We start from the raw sequence: 20,044 nt of genomic DNA on the forward strand, positions 1-20,044 counted from the left end.
ATTTTAACTCATATGTTTCTTATAACAAATACAGGGACTAATGAAAGTCTAGTCCATGCTTGCATTCAGGTATTAGATAAAAACACAATGTAATTTACTTTCAATTAACACATAACTTTCCTACATTCTCTAAAAGTATTCAGGAACATATCTCTCATCTGCTGAGATCAGCTCAGCAATAGGTCTGCATGAAGGGAAGTTGACACAGAACTGAAGAAATAAAAGCACAGAAAGACACAAAAGGGGAAACAAAGATGGGAACAGGGGGTTTCCCAGCTTCTGAAACTGAGAGCCTCAACCTTAGTTTCCATATCATATTTATTTGAAAGCTAAAGAGCAGCTGTTTGCTACAGAAAGCACCTTGCAACATCTTCTACAATAGCAGGAAGCAAATGTAACATTTACAGTAACAGGAAGCAGTTGCAACATCATCTACAATAACAGGAAGCAACAAATAGGTAAGCCAGTTTCCCACAACATTTCCCTTTTTTGTTTTTTAAAGCAACAAAGGCAGATTAGGTGGTTTCTTACTGCTTCACACCTCAAAAGGCTTGTTGCATGCTTATCATTTAAGTAGCAATGTCAAATTAGAGAACAGTACTCTATACATAATCCAAAACTACAGCAGATTTATACAATCTCCAACTAACAGATGGTTTATATCTCATGCGCTTAAGATTTCTTACCAGCAAGACTATATTGATGTGGCCTATGGGTGGGAGGCTGTTCATCCCTTCATAAGTAACCTAAGTGGTCTGTGTCCTGACTTGTGGCAGTGAGATGGTAAGAGGCTGCAGACCTGCCTTTGGTGACCATGGCAACAACTCCAGGCCTAGAGAAACACTTTAGCAATGCAAAATCTATAAACTTTAAATATTCAAGGAAAATGCAAACCAAATGTGCTTAAAGCTTATCTAGAATGTATAAAGTCCATGCTAAAAGCTTACCTGGGATGAGGAAGATATATGCTAATTCAAACCTATTGAGCATTGAAACAAAGAACGATGTAGCTCTTACCCTGTATAAAAGGAACTCAAAAATCTTGTTCAAGTCTCGGGTTTGAAACAGAAAGCTCCCAATTCAGGTCAGTCATCAATAAATCATTTTTCCTTTTCAAAATCATTCCTGAGTCCTAGCCTTTCTATATGCAAATAATTGAACCTCTCTCAACTTCTACATTTCTGGGAACTCGTCCAGAATTTCAAATGAAGGTCAGAGATGGTAGCATTTTGCTGCCCCTTCCAAATCCCCAAGAAAGCCAGAGGACTTGGGTGAACCCCAAATCTGGGTGTCCCAGGATTACATATAATCCAGAAAAGATGTGGGCTCCACCAGAATCTTCCCAACAAAAATCCAGGGCAATGGAAGGTCTGAAGAGAAAGATTCTGGGAATGAAAAAGAACTCCAAACATGGAAGAAGGTAAGACTTCCCAGGGAATCACAGTCTATAGAAACCTAGCTTTAATTGCTAGGGAGAGAGGCTGATCACCTCCCAAAAGAACCCCAGTAGTCCCAGAAAAGTGGGGAGAGGCTGTTCTCTCTAGTCATGGAAAAAGGAGAAAAACTGGGAAAAAGCCTGCTGTTTTGAATTTGTCTAACTGCATGTTAGAATCCGGTACAGGTCTTATATCCACTGAAGGAGTGGAAGGTTGATTATAATAGGGAGGGTTGTTTATAGGTTCAAATCTTAACGTCCTGGAAATTGGTCTGGATTTTGAAAACTTGGTTACAGGAAAATGGATAGACTTTACTAGTGAAGTTTGGTCTGGGTGTAAAGTTAAACAGTGACAAAAGTCTAGGTGGAATCTTTTGTTATGGTGCTAAATTGGGAATGAATTCACTTTATACCAGATGTTAATGTTAAGTGTTCTCTCTAAAGTTTGTGATGGCTGTGGGGGCAGCCATGCTGAAAAATGTGGGAAAGTTTAGTGACCTTTGTGCTTCTGTTTGTGTCAGTTCAATGCTGGTGTTGGAGTTGTATGGTTATGTAAAGAGGTGGAATTTAATTGAGCTAGAACCCTCCCTTGCCATTGGCAAGGGGGTGAATTAGATTATGGGGCAAAACTGTGGAGGCTGGATGTTTACACATGCTCTGTTGCCTTGTCTCTGTTCTGCCCCTTTGCCAGGCCATCTGTGTCTGCACCATACACCAAGGTTTGTTGGGGCTACTCCAGTCAGGGAGGCTGGGTCCCCAGAAGGGGTGCCAAATTTGAGTAGGTTCTGTCTGCCCATTTTGGCAGAAAGCTGGAAAGGGGGGAGTGGCTTTCCCCTTTCCAATGAGTCCACATCTTCTATTCATAACCCACATTCCTATTTGATTGCTGTGCACCATACTGCCTGGAGGGGGGAGAGGTGAAGGAGGTGAAAAGCAGCATCAAAATGAATGCCATAAAGTTACCTCCCTAGGATGTCAAAGGCCAAAGTACATTTGCATTCTGCCCAGGTTCTTCTACTTCTCTTAATCTCTCTGTGAGACTATAGAAATACTTTGAAATGTTTTAAAACTCTAAATTTGTCTGAAGAAAAGAGGCTATCACTTGAAACAATAGACCTCTAAACACTTGATGGCCTTTTTTTAATAGACTGGCTAGAAACTTCAGAGTTTTGAAACTACAGAGAAAGAAGAAAAACAGGGAATGAAACTCTACTTTAAAAATCTGCGTTTGACTTTTGTCAGTTGCTGGAACCTAAGAATTCACGGTAAAAAGCTAGGCTAAAAATGAATCTTTAATTGCCAATACACTCTTGCTTCTGAATTAAATGCATAACAAACAAATGAGAATTTGTTCTGGTACTAGGAAAAGGCAGAACTTCACAAAATTGTTACTAATAAAATTCTTGTAGCTTAATTAATAAAAGTATCCAATTTGCCTTAAGGTTAAAACATAATGAAAACTGTAACTAAGAGTAAGATCATTTATAGATGCATTTATATTATAAAACAGCAGAAAAATAATAGCAGAAATTATAACTGGGTGAATTTAGTCTGAAAATATTATTGTAACTGTAAATTCTAAATTAACCTTACCTTGATTTTTAGTTACTTCAAGTATTGCCTCACCCCTTGCCTTTTCTTATGGTTATTTCATAACAGCTTCTGCCTCTATAGTCCAGGGAAAAGCTGGGACATCCCTGTCTCCTGTCCTACTGGTATTAGTAACCCTGCTTTCTCTCATGATTCCCGGTGTGAACTAAATCACTGCCTGGTGAAATTCTTAGCTCTCAGGGTTGAATGACCACTGGATTTTTATTACCTCCCAGGACTAGGGGAAAAAAGTCTCCTGCATTGACTGTAGGTGTTCCTAAGAATGGCAATTGATGAGAAAAACCAGTCTCCCTGAGACTGCAATTGCCTCAGTAAATATACATAAAATAATCTTGTTGCTTATCCAAAACACTGCTAAATTCAAAGTAAAATATAAAGTTCTAAAACAAAAAAGAATTATGTTAAAACTTTGGGAATATTTTGGTTACAAACCATTAGTTAAGAAACAAAATTCTTATGCAAAATAAGAAAACGTTTCAAGAATCTTTAAAATGTTTTGCAGTCACTTATTTTGTAAAAATAAAAGTTTTCAGTAGCTAAGTCATGTTTTTGTGTCAAACTATTCATGTCTGCCTATCTGTTCAAATTGTTAAAAATTAAGTATGCAGTTCTATAAGTAATATATTTTTCTGGAACCCAAATTAAGCTAAACAGTATATAAAATAATGCACATTATAGGTAACATCAATGAGTTGTGTTTCTGTGTCTAACTCTATTTGAGTCTGCCCATTTGCTCAGTGTATGTCTTCATACATCAGGATGATAATATCAAATTAGCAAATGAAAATTCTTAAAAGAGATCGATTCAAATTGCTAAAAATTAAATATGCAGATATATATGTGAATAAATGTTCCTGGAAACCAAATTAGACTAAGCAAGACAGAAAAGTCATATAGAATTCTGATTATAGAAACTATTGTGTAAGAGCCTTCTCTTTGCAAGAGCTTTGAGGGTGGGACTAGGTGTGGCAGATAGAATTAAGAATCAATCTGTTTACCCTGCAATTTCCCAGTTTAAATCTTTTAACAGCCTTAAAAGGAGTGGTTAGTGGTTCTGTTGCCAAATTTCAGTAAGTAAAGAAAAGTCCATAAAAGCTATGGAGAGTTCTTTCCTGAATTATGTGATTATAATGTGTATTGGAACCTGATAGTCAGTATGCTTTTTAAAAATTATTCAGTTTCAGAACATAAACAAATAAAAGGAATTTTAGCTTCCTGTAAAAAAAAGAACTGCATAAACTATAATGGTTTCAATTTTGTTTAGCTTGAGTGTAATCTCCCATATTTTATAAATTACCCATTAAGTAAATTAGCATTATATGTACAAAATCTTTGAAGCAATGAAAATTGTTAGGTCATGTTCATGAAATTAAACTAAAGAAGAAAAATTGTAGATATGCTCTCTTAAATCAATAAAGTGAACGTCTTTGGTTAGGAATTGTAATTTAATGTGTTTATTTTAATGTAAAGTAACTAGTCTATGTTTTGTGGTCAATTATAAAAAGTTGTAAAAATATTTTCCAAACTGAAAACGTTTAAATGGTTCTACTTCTAAAAGTCATTATTAACTAAAAACCTGGATTGATATTGGTAGCAAAGAATAACTTTGTGATAATAAAATCTGTTTGAATGCAACTGTAAAGTGCATATTTAGGTAAATAGTAATGAAGAGTTATCTTGATTCTACTAGAAATCTTCTGTTTTCATTTTAACTATGATTAATAGTTATTTTTCTCTATTACTAAAGTTATAGTATTACTATTATTTCCATGGTAAAAAAAAAGTATAAGTAAAAAAAAAGTATATGTAAATGAAGTCATTTGATATATGATGTGTTAAATTAAAATGATTAAAAATATATAAAAATAAGAAATAAACTTTAGCATTGTCAAACTCTCTTGTGCATTCAAACCAGGTCTTGAATACATTGCAGGTTGCCTCTCCATGTGAGTTATTTGCTAGGCTGGTCATTGAATACCCTAAATTAGAAATATTTGCTATATCAGCCTCTGGTTCTGCTCCTGGAGTTGATAGAAACTACATTGCAGTTTCAATTTCCTGCAGCAGCCAATGATAACTCATTACAGCCAAGCATACAATGGGTATTGTCTCCAGACTGGCCCTGTTCCATAGTGCCAGAGAGCACTGTGCACCAGGCTGGTAGAATACTGGAAACTCTCTCTAGGATCAACGATGCTGTGACTTGCTCACTGTGTAAAAAACATGTTAAATGGAGTAATGATTACCAGGATACTGTAATAAAACTTAAAAACAATTGGCATTATGGCCTGCTCCCATGGAGAGATAACATGTAAAGTATTACAAACCTGAAACTTAAAGCTATTTAATTGCAACTCTGAATCCTTATGCCTTAAGTAATACATTAATTAATATTAAATGCTGTACTTTTACCCTGTACTAAATTTATGCCTAATAATTAAAATGATATCTTTTCTATTTTGAATCAAGTACAAAAGTGTATTAGACATGTTAAATTCCTGGTAAATTCATTTTCTAAACAGTTAATAAACATGTCTAAAGAGTAAAGTGGCAGTCTCAGCCAGGATCAGTCAACTTAATATTCTACTGTACTCTACTGTGTAGTAAAAATGAGGCTTGCTTGCTAATAATGGGTCACCTATTGAACACACAAAATTACCACAAATTGTACAATTAAAACCAAAATTTAAAAAACCTTTATTCTGTAGTTCTGATCACTCCCACAGCTAAAAACTAAGAAAATTGACAACTTGGTGCACTAATCCTGAATGAACCCACCTGCTCAACACTTTCATCCATTATTTCTTTTAGAAATTCAATAGACATTTGGTCATCAAACAATATGAAGAACTAAATATTAATCTGGGAGTGATGAAATGAGTAACACATAGCTCCTTTTACAAAGCAATGAAGGTAATGAAAAAAGAGCAGTATAGGAATTCATCAGCTTAAACTAAAGTTAGTATAGGAAGTAAATAATGAAGATTAGAGTGGAAAAAATGAAAAAGAGAATGGAAAAACAATTGAGAATGAATGAAACTAAAGGTGGGTCCTTGGAAGAGATCAATGCAATTGCAAATGATTAATTGAAATTTTTTAAAAAAGGAAGAATGCAAATTACTAAATCTAAAATGTAATTCACGTATTACTAGATATTGCCGATATTAAAGTGATTATAAGAGAAGACTATGAGCAATCATAGGCAAACAATCTAAATAATCTTAGACACTTTCTCTGATAACTTCAGGTTGAGACACAGAATCTTCACAGGTGCTGGGGGAATGTGTCTGCTAGTAAAAGGTGAAAAAATTATATGATCTGAAGAGAAAACAGAGTATGAAAGAGGTTGTTTATGTGGGAGGAGTGGGTTGAGGGGTTGGGGTGTATATGGGGACCTCTTATTTTTTTTAATGTAACATTTAAAAAAAATAAAGAGAAAGATAAATAAATAAATAAATAAATAAATAAATAAATAAAATATCTGCTAGAAACATTCATCCATGGATGTTTGTGTAGAACTGCTTTCATATAATCCACATATGTACCTAAGATCACAATTAAGGGATGATTTAGTAAGACAATATTTATTTTTCCAAGAAAAGACTAAACTGTCTTCTCTTTCTTCCATTGTATATTCTTACTAACAATGAAGAAGAGCCTGTATTGTACCACACTCTCACAAGCAATTGTTATTGTAAGTTTTTATGTCTTTAGTGACCTTGTTTTATGCCACAAGCCTTGAAGTGGATATTTGTTCTGCTGCTACACAAAACTCAAGGGCAAACACAATAGCTTCAATGATGTACACAGTTGTCACTCCCATGTTGAATCCCTTTATCTACAGTTTTGGAAACAAGGACATATAGCAGGTCTTAAAAAATGTCTAGCCATGTGTTACACTGCGGGGCTCCCAGGCTTCCTGTTGACCAGATTGGAGGTTGCCAGGTCTGAATTACCTAAACTCTGGTGGCCCACACCACAGAAACTCACACCTCTTGATTCCTCAATATCTCAGACTTTCCATCCCTGAATCCATCACGCACTGAGGTCCATCTGAGGTCCTTAAATGCCCTAGCCTTCAACGTTGGCATTTTTTCTTTATCGTTTCATTTTGTTTTGTTTTTATTTTCATTTTGACTTATTCTTTACTTTTTTCAATTTCCTGATTGCTAACACCACATTATCCCTGAGTCTTCTCTCACAGCGTATGCCCCAAAGTCTTTTTTTACTCAGTTATTTAAGGTTTTTTTTGTGTGTGGTAGGTGCTGTGTAGTGGGTGTTTTAATTCTGGTTCGTGTATATCTACTTTTTTTTCTTTTTTTCTTTCCCCTACCTGTTCCCCACCCTTTGCCCACCCTCTTTTCCTTTCTTCCTCTCATCCCTTCCCCCCCTTTTTTTCTTTCTTTCTTTTTTTTCTGTTGCCTCTTCACCTCTTGTCCCTCATATTCTACTTAGTTTATTTTAACTCAATTATACAATAGTTGCAGCAGGAAACACCTCACATTCGCTGGGATTTCTCATCCTCCACTGCCTCATTTCTGTGTGAACTGATTTAGGCTACCTACACTATCCTCTTTCCCCTACATCTTGATACCCGCCACCATCTACTGGCTCTCCTATATTCCACCTCCCACCTACCTTTCTTCGATCCACGAAGGGTCTAAGTCTTAATTCCTATACCTTTGTTTTGTTTTCTGTCTGTTATCCACACTTGAAACTAGTACCTTTCTTTTCTCTTCCCCTCTCTCACGAAAACAATAGCTTTTTAGCTCATACCACATTCCTCCCATATTCAATCATCTACCTCATAATAAGTACTCTACCTACTGCTATAACTCTACACAATTTACATGAATCTAACCTCCATCCTCCCAGATCTCATATTCTTGCTTTGTTAACATAAATCACCAATACTACTATACACTTTTCCCTTGCTCACAAAATTGCCTTTCCCCCACACTAATATACTTTCTCTTAAAGTGAACTTAACCAACAACAAGAAATTAGAATAAGAAGGAAAAAAGTGACAAAGAGAATATATAACACCTATGCAAAAATAACAGCTAATTAACCTCCAAGAGTAGACAAAGAAGCTAAGGAACTGATTAAATTCATCAAAATAAAGAGATGACCAGAAAGCAACAAAAATCTACAAACCAAACCAGTAATCAGGAAAACATGGCTGAATCCATTCAACAAACCAAAAATCAGGATGAGGAGCAAAACTTTGCACAAGCAATGAAAGAGCTCAGAACATTTATCACTGACAAATTTGATGAAGTAATGAAAGAGGTTAACAACAGAAGACATCACTTGGAGGGGAAATTGCAGACAAATGCAAAAACATAACAGATATGATGGGAATGAACACCACAGTTCAAGAAATCAAAAATACACTTGCAGCAAATATCAGCAGACTAGAAGAGACAGAGCAGAGAATTAGTGATGTGGAAGACAGTACATCAGAAATCAAACAGATAGTAGAAGGGGTCAATAGGAAGATAGAAAAAATCCAGTTAGGACTTAGGGACCTTAATGACAATGCAAAACGCTCAAACATACGTATTATAGGCATTCCAGAAGGTGAAGAGAAGGGAAAGGGGTCAGAAGGAGTGTTGCAGGAAATAATGGCTGAAAACTTCCCAAATCTACTGAAAGAGACAGATGTGCATATCCAAGAAGCACAGCGCACTCCACTAGTCATAAACCCCAACAGGCCCACCCCAAGACATATACTTGTCAAATTATCCAATGCTCAAGACAAAGAGAAAATCCTAAAAGCAGCAAGAGAAAAGAAAATCATCACATACAAGGGAAGCTCAATTTGATTAAGTGCTGATTTCTCATCTGAAACCATGGAGGCAAGAAGGCAGTGGTATGATATAGTCAAGGTACTAAAGGAAAAAAGTTTCCAACCAAGAATACTCTATCCAGCTAAACTAGCATTCAAACATGATGGAGAGTTCAAAATATTCGCAGACAAACAGAAACTGAAAGAGTATACCAACAAGAAACCTCCCCTTCAAGAAATTCTAAAGAGAGTTCTGCAGGAAGAAAGGAAAAAACAAGAAAGGCAGAGTTGGAGGAGAGTATAAGAGCAACAACAACAAAAAAGACAAAAAAATAGAAACAAAATATGACAAACACAAATCCAATAAAAATATGGCTAACACAAATAATTCCTTGAAAGTAATAACACTGAATGTCAACAGATTAAACTCACCTCTCAAAAGATTCAGACTGGGACATTGGATAAGGAAATATGACCCATCCGTATGCTGTCTATAAGAGACACATCTTAGACCCAGAGATGCATGGAGATTGAAAGTGAATGGCTGGAAAACAATCATACAAGTTAACAATAACCAAAAAAAGGCAGGAGTAGCTATATTAATATCAGACAAAATAGACTTTAAATGTGAAACAATTGTGAGAGACAAAGAAGGATACTGCATTTTAGTGAAAGGGAAAATCTGTCAAGAAGATTGAACAATTACAAATATTTATGCCCCTAACAAGGGTGCCTCTAAATACGTGAGGCAAATGCTGGAAAAACTAAGTGAAACGATAGATAAATCTACAATTATAGTGGAGGATTTTAATACACCACTATCAACTCTGGACAGAACATCTCAAAAGAGAATCACCAAAGAAACAAAACATCTGAACAGTATATTAGAGCAGTTGGATCTAATAAACATATATAGATCGCTACACCCAAACACAGCAGGATATACATTTTTCTCAAGCGCACATGGATCATTCTCCAAGACAGATCATATGCTAGGCCACAAAGAAAGGCTGAATGAATTCAGAAAGATTGAAATCATACAAAACAATATCTCTGACCACAGTGGAGTCAAGCTGGAAATTTGCAAGGGACAGAAGCCCAGATTTCACACCACGATTTGGAAATTAAACAGCACACTCTTAGAAAAACAGTGGGTCAAAGAGGAAATCTCAAAAGAAATCAATGACTACCTTGAATCAAATGATAATGATAACATAACATACCAAAATTTATGGGATGCAGCAAAAGCAGTACTGAGAGGAAAATTTATAGCCATAAATTCATATATGAAAAAAGAAGAAAGAGCAAAATTTGAAGAGCTAACTGCACATTTGAAGGAATTAGAAAAACAACAACAAAGTAACCGAACAGGAAGAAGAAGGAAGGAAATAACAAAGATAAGAGCAGAACTAAAAGAAATAGAAAATAAGAAAGCACTTGAAAAGATAAACAAGACCAAGAGCTGGTTTTTTGAGAAGATCAACAAAATTGACAAACCTTTAGTGAGTCTAACAAAGAAAAAAAGAGAGAAGATGCAAATACACAAAATAAGAAATGAGAAAGGCAATATCACCACTGACCCCACAGAAATAAAGACTATCATAAGAGGATACTTTGAAAAACTATATTCCAACAAAAATGACAATCTAGAGGAAATGGACAAATTCCTAGAAACACATAAGCAGCCCATATTGACAAAAGAAGAAATTGATGATCTTAACAAACCAATCACAAGCAGAGAGATAGAATCAGTTATTAAAAATCTCCCAACTAAGAAGAGCCCAGCGCCAGATGGCTTCAGAGGTGAATTCTACAAAACATCCCAGAAAGAACTGACACCAATCCTGCTGAAACTATTCCAAAAAATCGAAACAGAAAGAACATTGCCCAACTCCTTCTATGATGCCAACATTACCCTAGTACCAAAGCCAAACAAAGACATCACAAGAAAGGAAAATTACAGACCAATTTCTTTAATGAATCTAGACGCAAAAATACTTAAGAAAATACTTGCTAATCGTATTCAACAACACATTAAACGAATTATACACCACGACCAAGTGGGATTCATCCCAGGTATGCAAGGATGGTTCAACATAAGAAAATCAATCAACGTAATACACCATATAAACAGATTGAGGGAAAAAAAATCAGATGATTATATCTATTGATGCAGAAAAAGCATTTGACAAAATACAGCACCCTTTCTTGATAAAAACACTCCAAAAGATTGGAATACAAGGAAATTTTTGAACATGATAAAGAGTATATACGAAAAACCTAAAGCCAACATTGTTTACAATGGAGAAATCCTAGACTCCTTCCCTCTAAGACAAGGATGCCCACTGTCTCTGCTCCTATTTAACATTGTCCTAGAAGTACTTGCTCGAGCACTGAGGCAAGAACCAGGAATAAAAGGCATTCAAATTGTAAAGGAAGAAGTCATAATTTCATTATTTGCAGATGACATGATCCTATACATAGAAAACCCTGAGAGATCTACAACAAAGCTTCTAGAACTCATAAATGAGTTTAGTAAAGTCGCACGTTATAAGATCAATCACAAAAATCAGTATCATTTCTGTACACCAATAATGAGCAAGATCAGGAGGAAATCAAGAAACAAATACCATTCACAATAGTAAATAAAAAAATCAAATATTTAGGAATAAATTTAACTAAAGAGATAAAGAACTTATACACCGAGAACTATACAAGATTGTTCAAGGAAATCAAAGAAGACCTAAATAAATGGAAGGCTATTCCTTGTTCATGGATAGGAAGACTGAACATTATTAAGATGTCTATCCTACCAAAACTGATCTACACATTCAATGCAATCCCAATAAAAATCAACACAGCCTTCTTTAAGGAACTAGAAAAACTAACTATGAAATTTATTTGGAAAGGAAAGAGACCCCGAATAGCCAAAGACATACTGAAAAAGAAAAACGAAATTGGAGGAATCACATTACCTGACTTCAAAACATACTACAAAGCTACGGTGGTGAAAACAGCATGGTATTGGCATAAGGAGAGACACACAGACCAATGGAATCGAATTGAAAGCTCTGATATAGAACCTCACATATACAGCCACATAATATTCGATAAAGCCACCAAACCCTCTCAACTGGGAGAGAGTGGCCTATTCAACAAATGGTGTCTGGAGAACTGGATAGCCATATGTAGAAGAATGAAAGAGGATTACCATCTCACACCTTATACAAAGATCAACTCAAGATGGATCAAAGACCTAAATATAAGAGCCAAGACCATAAAAACCTTAGAAAGCAGTGTAGGGAAACATCTACGGGACCTTGTAATAGGAAATGGATTTATGAATATCTCACCAAAAGCACGAGCAGCAAAAGAACAAATAGATAAATGGGACTTCCTCAAAATTAAAGCCTTCTTCACCTCAAAGGAGTTTGTCAAGAAAGTAAAAAGGGAGCCCACACAGTGGGAGAAAATATTTGGCAACCATATATCTGATAAGAAACTTATAACTTGCATATATAAAGAACCCCTATATCTTGAAAATAAAAAGATAAACAACCCATTTAAAAAATGGGAAAAAGACTTAAACAGACACTTTTCCAATTAAGAAATACAAATGGCAAAAAAGCACATGAAAAAATGTTCCAAATCTCTAGCTATCAGGGAAATGCAAATCAAAACCACAATGAGATACCATCTTACACCCATAAGATTGGCAGCTATGAAAAAAACAGAAGATTACAAGTCTTGGAGAGGATGTGAAGAAAGGGGAACACTCATCTTCTGCAGGTGGGAATGCAGAAGGATCCAAGCATTCTGGAGGACAGTATGGCGGTTTCTCAAAAAACTAGCCATAGATTTGCCATATGACCCAACAATACCACTGCTGGGTATATACCCAGCAGAACTGAAAACAAGGACACAAACCAATATATGTAGACCAATGCTCATAGCAGCACTGTTCACTTTCGACAAAAGTTGGAATCAACCCAAATGCCCATCAACAGATGAGTGGATGAATAAAATGTGGTATATACACACAATGGAATACTACTCGGCTGTAAGAACAAACACACTACAAACATATGTGATAACATGGATGAATCTTGAGAACCTTATATTGAGTGAAGCAACCCAGACATTGAAGGACAACTACTACATGACCTCAATGATATGAAATAACCAAGCTGCCCTAGATAGCAAGAGACTGAACGATAGGCTTACAAGAAATCGGAGGGTGGAGGAAGGATGTGAGCTGATGTCTGCAGGGGTGGAATTTAAGACGAGATGGTGGTAAGTATGAACACAAAGAAGAGATAGAAGGGGGGCAAGGGGTTGCCGCTGGTTGGGGCTTTGCGTGTTTGAGGGTGGCTGGGGAGGGGCGGATGGGTAACATTGCCCAAAAGTGGGGGGAGGGAGGGGTAGCATATGAACACAGGAGAGGGTCAGGTGTTGGTGGAGAGTAAAATGCCGAGAAAATCATATCAAAATATAATATAGAGGGTTACCTGTTTAGAACGCTCGGAGGGGAGGGTCTGATGCAGGACGGGCTCCTGGGCAATGTCTAAATGCTCATTCTGCCAGAGTGGGTGACACCATGGGGTAGAAACCCAAGTAGTGAGAGTGGGGGTGGACCCACATCCTGGGGAGGACTAATGCCATCAAATAGACGGAACTGTATCCCTTGAGAGAAAGGGTGGCTCCCAGGGCATTGGGGCAGTTGAGCAAGTTAGGCCCTGAACACTATTCCATCTATCTCTGGAAGTGGCTCCTTGGGAAACGGAGGTTGGCTGTCACTGTGGGCACCAAGGTGGAAGGGAAAATGGACGTTAAATGTGTGGAACCAAGGTAAATGGGGGGTAAGAGAGGAGTTTCGTGAGAGTACACATGGATGGATATAAAACATGTAATATTACACCATAACATATAGGAGATGACAGACTGATAATGTAAACCATAATGTAAAACATAGGATAACTAAGAATTTAAAAACTGTGTATCTTAAAGTATGCACCACAATGTAAGCACAGATGTAACCTTGTTAGAAAGCTATTGTCATAGACTCTGTACATCACGTTAAGTAAATATGATGTGAATAGGGTGTAAGGTTATCGCTGTGGAAGGGAAAAGGTTTTGTGGTGGATGTATGGGAGTGCTGTATATTATATACATGCATTGCTGTGGTCTAGGGCTCCTGTGAGGAGAAGCTCAATAATTAGGGGAAAAAAAAAGAAAAAGATAGGATGTAGAATTTTTTCCAAGTCAACATGTATTCTCTATCTAACCTTTAAACCCATCGCTATATGCCATTCCCTAGTAAGGGACCCTGACATTATATTGGCCTTCAAATTTTGGGGAGTTCTGGATCACAGAGTGTTTCAACAATGGCAATGGAGGGATACTGGTATAGGATACCATTGACAGGTGATATATGGCTGACAGGGAGCTGTACAGAACATATGTCCAGGGTGCATGGTAATGTCTGGATATACTCATAGTGGCAACAATTAAAAACCACAGCAGGGGGGGTACTGTGTTCCTGGCCAGTGGTGCTCTGTTGTGGTCCCTAGGGGAGCAGCGACAGTCTCCCAGGTACAGTGGCGGGGACCGGGAGGGAGTGAGGGTTCAACAGTGAGCCCCTGACGCTAATGACTATGCTTGTGAGCTGATAAGCCTAAAATAAGAACAAGGCCTAGAGCAGCATTGTGCCTGGGAATTTCCTCCTGTCAGCCTTCATGTTACTCAAATGTGGCCAGTCTTGAAGCCAAACTCAGCATGTAAATGCAATGCCTTCCCCCCAGCATGGGACATGACACCTGGGGATGAGCGTCCCTGGCACCGAGGGTCCACTATTAACTACCAACTGATGATGCAACTGGAAAATGACCTTATACGGAAGATTCAATGCGGATGCAGAATATCCCTGTCTACATAAAATAACATGTCTTTAAAATGCTGCTTGACCTAATGTAAGGGGGAAATGGAAAGGAGAAATGAGTTTATATGGCTACGAGTCTCTAAAAAAGAGTCTGGAGGCTGGCAGAAGGATTGCCCTTATGCAAAACTGAGCAGAGTCTGAGAGACAGATAAAGCAGATACAACCCCCAGGTATCGGTTCCTTTGAGGGCTAAAGAGACCCATGGGAGTTATGGTCATGGCCGATGGGGTTAACTACCAGGTCAGATGGCCCCTCTTTGGAAATGGTGTTTATGTGTGATTAATCTGGACTCAGATGGGATCTCTCTTCATAAGACTTTCATGCTAATGTGCTGGAGGTGCAGTTAGTGTTGGGGTTTAAGATATATTTAGGGGATTTGAATCTCTGGACTGACAATGTGATAGCCAGGTCCTGAGCCTCAACAGACTCCAGCACTTACAATCTGATTTATTGGACTTACCACACTCAGCTAAGATGGAGTTGAAGAAGGACAACCACCACACCATGGAGCCTAGAGTGATTACAACTGAAAGTGGGAGGATTGCATTCAGCATCCATGTGGTATCTGAGCCTCCTCTTGACATAGAGGTGCAATGGACACAACCAATCCTATATCCACAAAGAAGAGGTGGCATTGGATTGGGAAAAGTGGACATGGTGGCTGATGGGTATGGGGAAAGGCAGGAAGAGATGAGAGGTGGAGGCGTCTTTGGGACATGGAGCTGCCCTGGATGGTGCTTCAGGGGCAATCACTGGACATTGTAAATCCTCACAGGGCCCACTGGATGGAATGGGGGAGAGTATGGGCCATGATGTGGACCATTGACCATGAGGTGCAGAGGTGCCCAAAGATGTACATACTAAATGCAATGGATGTGTCATGATGATGGGAACGAGTGTTGCTGGGGGGGGGGGGGGAGAGGTGGGGTGGGGGGGGTGGGGTTGAATGGGACCTCATATATATATTTTTAATGTAATATTGTTACAAAATCAATAAAAAAAAATGTCTAGCCACAACCATTCCAAGGTCCACAGGATGGAGGAATAGAGTACAGATTAGAATGGACTTACTGATAATCTATTCATGAACTATTGTGATTAGTAATCAAAGAAAATGTGGCATTGGTGTGGAGAAAGTAGCCATGGTGGCTGCCAGGGGCAAGGAATGGGAGAAAGAGATGAGATGTGGAGGTGTTTTGGGGACTTGGAGTTGTCCTGGTTGATGCTGCAGGGACAGTTTTACCAGAAATTGTATGTCCTCCCATAGTCCACTGAATGGAACGTGGGAAAGTGTGGGCTATGATGTAGACCACTGACCATGAGGTGCAGCGGTGTTCAGAGATGTATTCACCAAATGCAATGAATGTCTCATGATGATGGAGGAGATTGTTATTAAGGGGGGAAGAGTGGGGTGAGGGGGGTGGGGGGTATATGGGGACCTCATGTATTTTAATGTAATATTAAAAAAATAAAAAAAATAAAAATAAAAGCTGTACAGGTGAGAAACATTCTCTCTATAAAATATACTTTTGCTTCATTTAGAAATTTTCTCATGATTAACCGAGGTCAAACAGTGGGTGTTTGAAATCTAGATGCTTTATTTCATCCACAGAAAAACAACCTGCCTAATTTGTAGAAGTCTACCCTTTTATTGTACAGTAAAACACCCGCTTACTGTGTAATTTCCTTTAAATATTTGACTTCTCTGTCATATTCCCTACTACAATACTGAAGACAGAATAATCTGCCGGAATTTTCAGCAGAAAAATCTTTATTCCAGGTATATATAACATTATCATATGTGTTGAAACAATGAATGTGTACTTCATTCTCTACCAGTTTAAAGCAATTGCTCTGCTATATGGATTTGGTGGGAAAAAAAATCTGTCATATCTAAGACTCACTAACTGTTGACAGGGTTTGTGTTATTTGACTCCAGAAAGAGATCTCAATCCAAACTGGGGTTTGACATTGGATTAAGTTTGACATAACCCACATTCTATCTGCAACATGTGACTTTCTCCTGCACATTCAGCGTAAGTTAGGTGAGACTGAGATAGATATTACAACTTCTGAGTATTCAAATATTGATGATGTCACTAATTTCTGATTTTTCCAGAGGCTCATTGTAATAATTTTTTGATAGACAGATAATAATTCAGGAATTTTCTCTTGGTGTTTCCTAAAATAATAGTCTTCATTTAAAGATCATAAAATCAAAGTAAAAAGAAATAAAAGTATACCTAAACACTTGGAAGGATATTCTGTATTAATTAGAAGAAAAATATTGTAAAGATGTCAACTAAGCAAACTGATTTATAGCTTCAATACACTTGCAATTAAAATTCCAACAGCTTACTTTACATTAATAAAAAAGTTAATTACCAAACTTATTTGGAAGGCACAGGGTCCCTGAATAGCCTTAATTAGCAACCCAAATAATGAGAGTGAATTTGGAGGATCTGTTCTTCCAGATGTTGAAGTGTATTAAAAACTTCTGTAGTCAAAGTAGCATGGTATTAGCATAAAAATTGACATATTGATCACTTACATCAAATTGATGACTCATAAACTGGCTCTCACATCTACAGTCAATTTATTTTTGATAAATCTTCCAGGTTGTCTTTACTGGAACATTGCAGAGTCTTCAATAAATGGCCTAGGGGAACTGGATATTCTTAAACAAAAGAAGGAGAAGAGACCTCTATCACACTCCTCAAGAATCACCTCCAAATGCATCAAATATCTCGACATAAAGACCAGGAAAATTCCTCAAAGATAAGGTAGGTTAACTTTTTCAAGGTCTCACAGCATGTGGTGTTCTCTTAAACCTTACACCCAGTGCATGAGCAACAGTGAGAAAAACTAGATCAATGGCATCTTTTCATAATTAAAAACATTTGCTCCTGAAAGAACTTTGAGATGAGGATAAAAATGCATTCTATCAAATGGAAGAAAATATTTGGAACTCACATTTTCAACAAAAGTTTAATATCCATGATATATAAAGAGACTCTACAACTCAGGAATTAAAAGACAAATGGACCCTATTATAAATGCACAAAAGACCTGAATAGACATTTTTCTGAAGAAGAAATATAAATGGTGAAAAGTCATATGAAAATGTTCAGTAAAACTAATTAGGGAAATAGAAGTCAAAGCTACAATGAGATCTCATTTCACACTTAATAGAATGGCCACAGTTATAAAAAAAAGAAAAGAAAACGGTAAGTGATGGAGAAGAGGTGGAGTGATAAGAGTTCTCATTCATCATTGTTGGAAACAGAATTACACACAACTTGTGTGGAAGTCTGCATGGAAGTTCCTAAAGAAGTTAGATATAAACTTACTGTGACAGCAATACCATTACTAAGTTTACATTAGGAAGAACTGCGGTTAGGAGGGAAGATTGCATCAGTTTAATTGGGCACTCACCACCTCTCTCACAAAAAAACAGCTGAGAAGGTACAAGATCATGACTGAGTGAGCTCTTTCGGGAACCCACAGAGGAGGAGACTTCAGGGCACTGATTTGGAGGAAACATGACAAAGGTATAAAGAGCCCAAGGGAAAACCCAGAGTTTCTCACCCTAGTGGCTGGAAACACCTGCTGGCTAAGACCCACCCTCAAGGCAAAAATCAACTTAGAAATCCCCTTGTTCCCACCAGCCACCAAGCAGAAGGGTGCATACTCCAGGAGTAAGGGGGTTCTATCAAAGGGTGGAGAGGGCTTTCCTTGAGGTAAGTGTAGTTACCTGCAACCCTTTTGAACTTGACAGAGTATACCAGCTAACAAGTGATGGACCCTGGAAGAGGGGAGAGGTGAACCTGCTTAGGCAACCTGATTTACATTGTCCACCTAGGAGAAAGGAACTTGGGCTTGGAGAGGGTGGAGTCTGGCAATTTGACAGGTCCTGTGCTGAAAATGATCAATATCCCAACTCCACTAAGGAAGGTAGGCTGTAGGAAGCACTTAACCTTCCAAGGGCCTATTTAGGATCCCCTGGGAGGAGAATTAGATCTGGGAGAGGGTTGAGAGTCATTTCTCTGTGGTGACTTCAGATATCAGGGTCATATTTGAATGTCAGAAGGGGACTCAACCTGACCAGGAGAGGTGAGGGGGAATTTTATCATACAAGCTATTGCATCCTGCAGTCCTGGAGTCTACCTATATTATTTCTGCAGTCTACCTATATTATTTCTTTTCCTTCCTTCATATTTCTATCTTCTACTCTGTTTTTTTTCTTATATTCAACCTCTCTTTGTTTAGTCTTCCATTTTTCTTTTTTTATGTTGATCTCCCCTAGTCTTTGTTTTCCTTCGTCTTTAAACATTTTTAAGTGTCTTGTCTTTTCTTTTTCCCTCTCTTCTTATTCTCACCTTTCAGTTCTCTCTAGATCATTTTCTCTATTAGTTTTTCATTTCTTTATTTGTATTCCACTTTTTAATTCTTATTTTACTGCACACTTTTTTCATGAGTTAATTATTCATTTTCCTTGGTCTAACACATTTCCTCTTCTACAACTTATTAGTATAGTTGTGATTGTACTTTTTCTCTTCTTACCACTATCTCTTTCTCTGGCCCTATTTTTTTTTTCTATCAATGGAACATAGACAAAGCAAAGAAACAGAATAGGATGAAAAAAATAGCAAAGAGAAAATATACCACACACACATAAACAGCATCTAAATATAACCCTAGAGGAAAGAAAGAAACTAATCAACTAGGGGCAGAGGCAGTACATGGAAAAATTAAGCAGAACTGTCAAAGCAAGTATGAACCAAATTAATGAAGTGAAGGAAGAGATTAAGGATATTAAGAAGACACTGAAGAATTTGTAAACATACAGAAAAAGATAACAGTATGATGGTGATGAAAGGCACAGAACAAGAAATCAAAAACCCTAACAATGATGGATGTCTATGTCCACAAAGTGTTGCAAACCCAGAACAGTATAAATTCCAAGATGCAAATATTGTCAAATTTTCCAATGCTCAAAACAGAGAACAAATAATGAAAGCAGCAAGAGAAAAGAGAAACAGCACATAAAATAGAATTTCAATAAATTTAAGTGTTGATCTCTCATCTGAAACTGTGCAGGAAAGAGGGTAGTGATATGACATAGTTAAGCTACTAAAAGAAAAGAAAAAAAAAACCTTCCAGCCAAGAATTCTCTATCCCATGAGGCTACCTTACAAAAATGATGGAGAATTCAAAATATTCACAGATAAACAGAAATTAAGGGAGTATGCCATTAAGAAATCCACAC

The 20,044-nt window shown here is 37.3% G+C and overlaps 1 pseudogene; it reads left to right on the plus strand.

The window, feature by feature from the left end:
• Positions 1 to 1,319: 1,319 nt before the first annotated feature.
• The window catches only part of LOC131276823 (vomeronasal type-2 receptor 116-like), a 65,750-nt pseudogene continuing 47,025 nt past the window's right edge, over positions 1,320 to 20,044 (plus strand).

The sequence above is a fragment of the Dasypus novemcinctus genome, chromosome 30 (genome assembly GCF_030445035.2).
Source record: "Dasypus novemcinctus isolate mDasNov1 chromosome 30, mDasNov1.1.hap2, whole genome shotgun sequence".
In the NCBI taxonomy this organism is placed as follows: domain Eukaryota; kingdom Metazoa; phylum Chordata; class Mammalia; order Cingulata; family Dasypodidae; genus Dasypus; species Dasypus novemcinctus.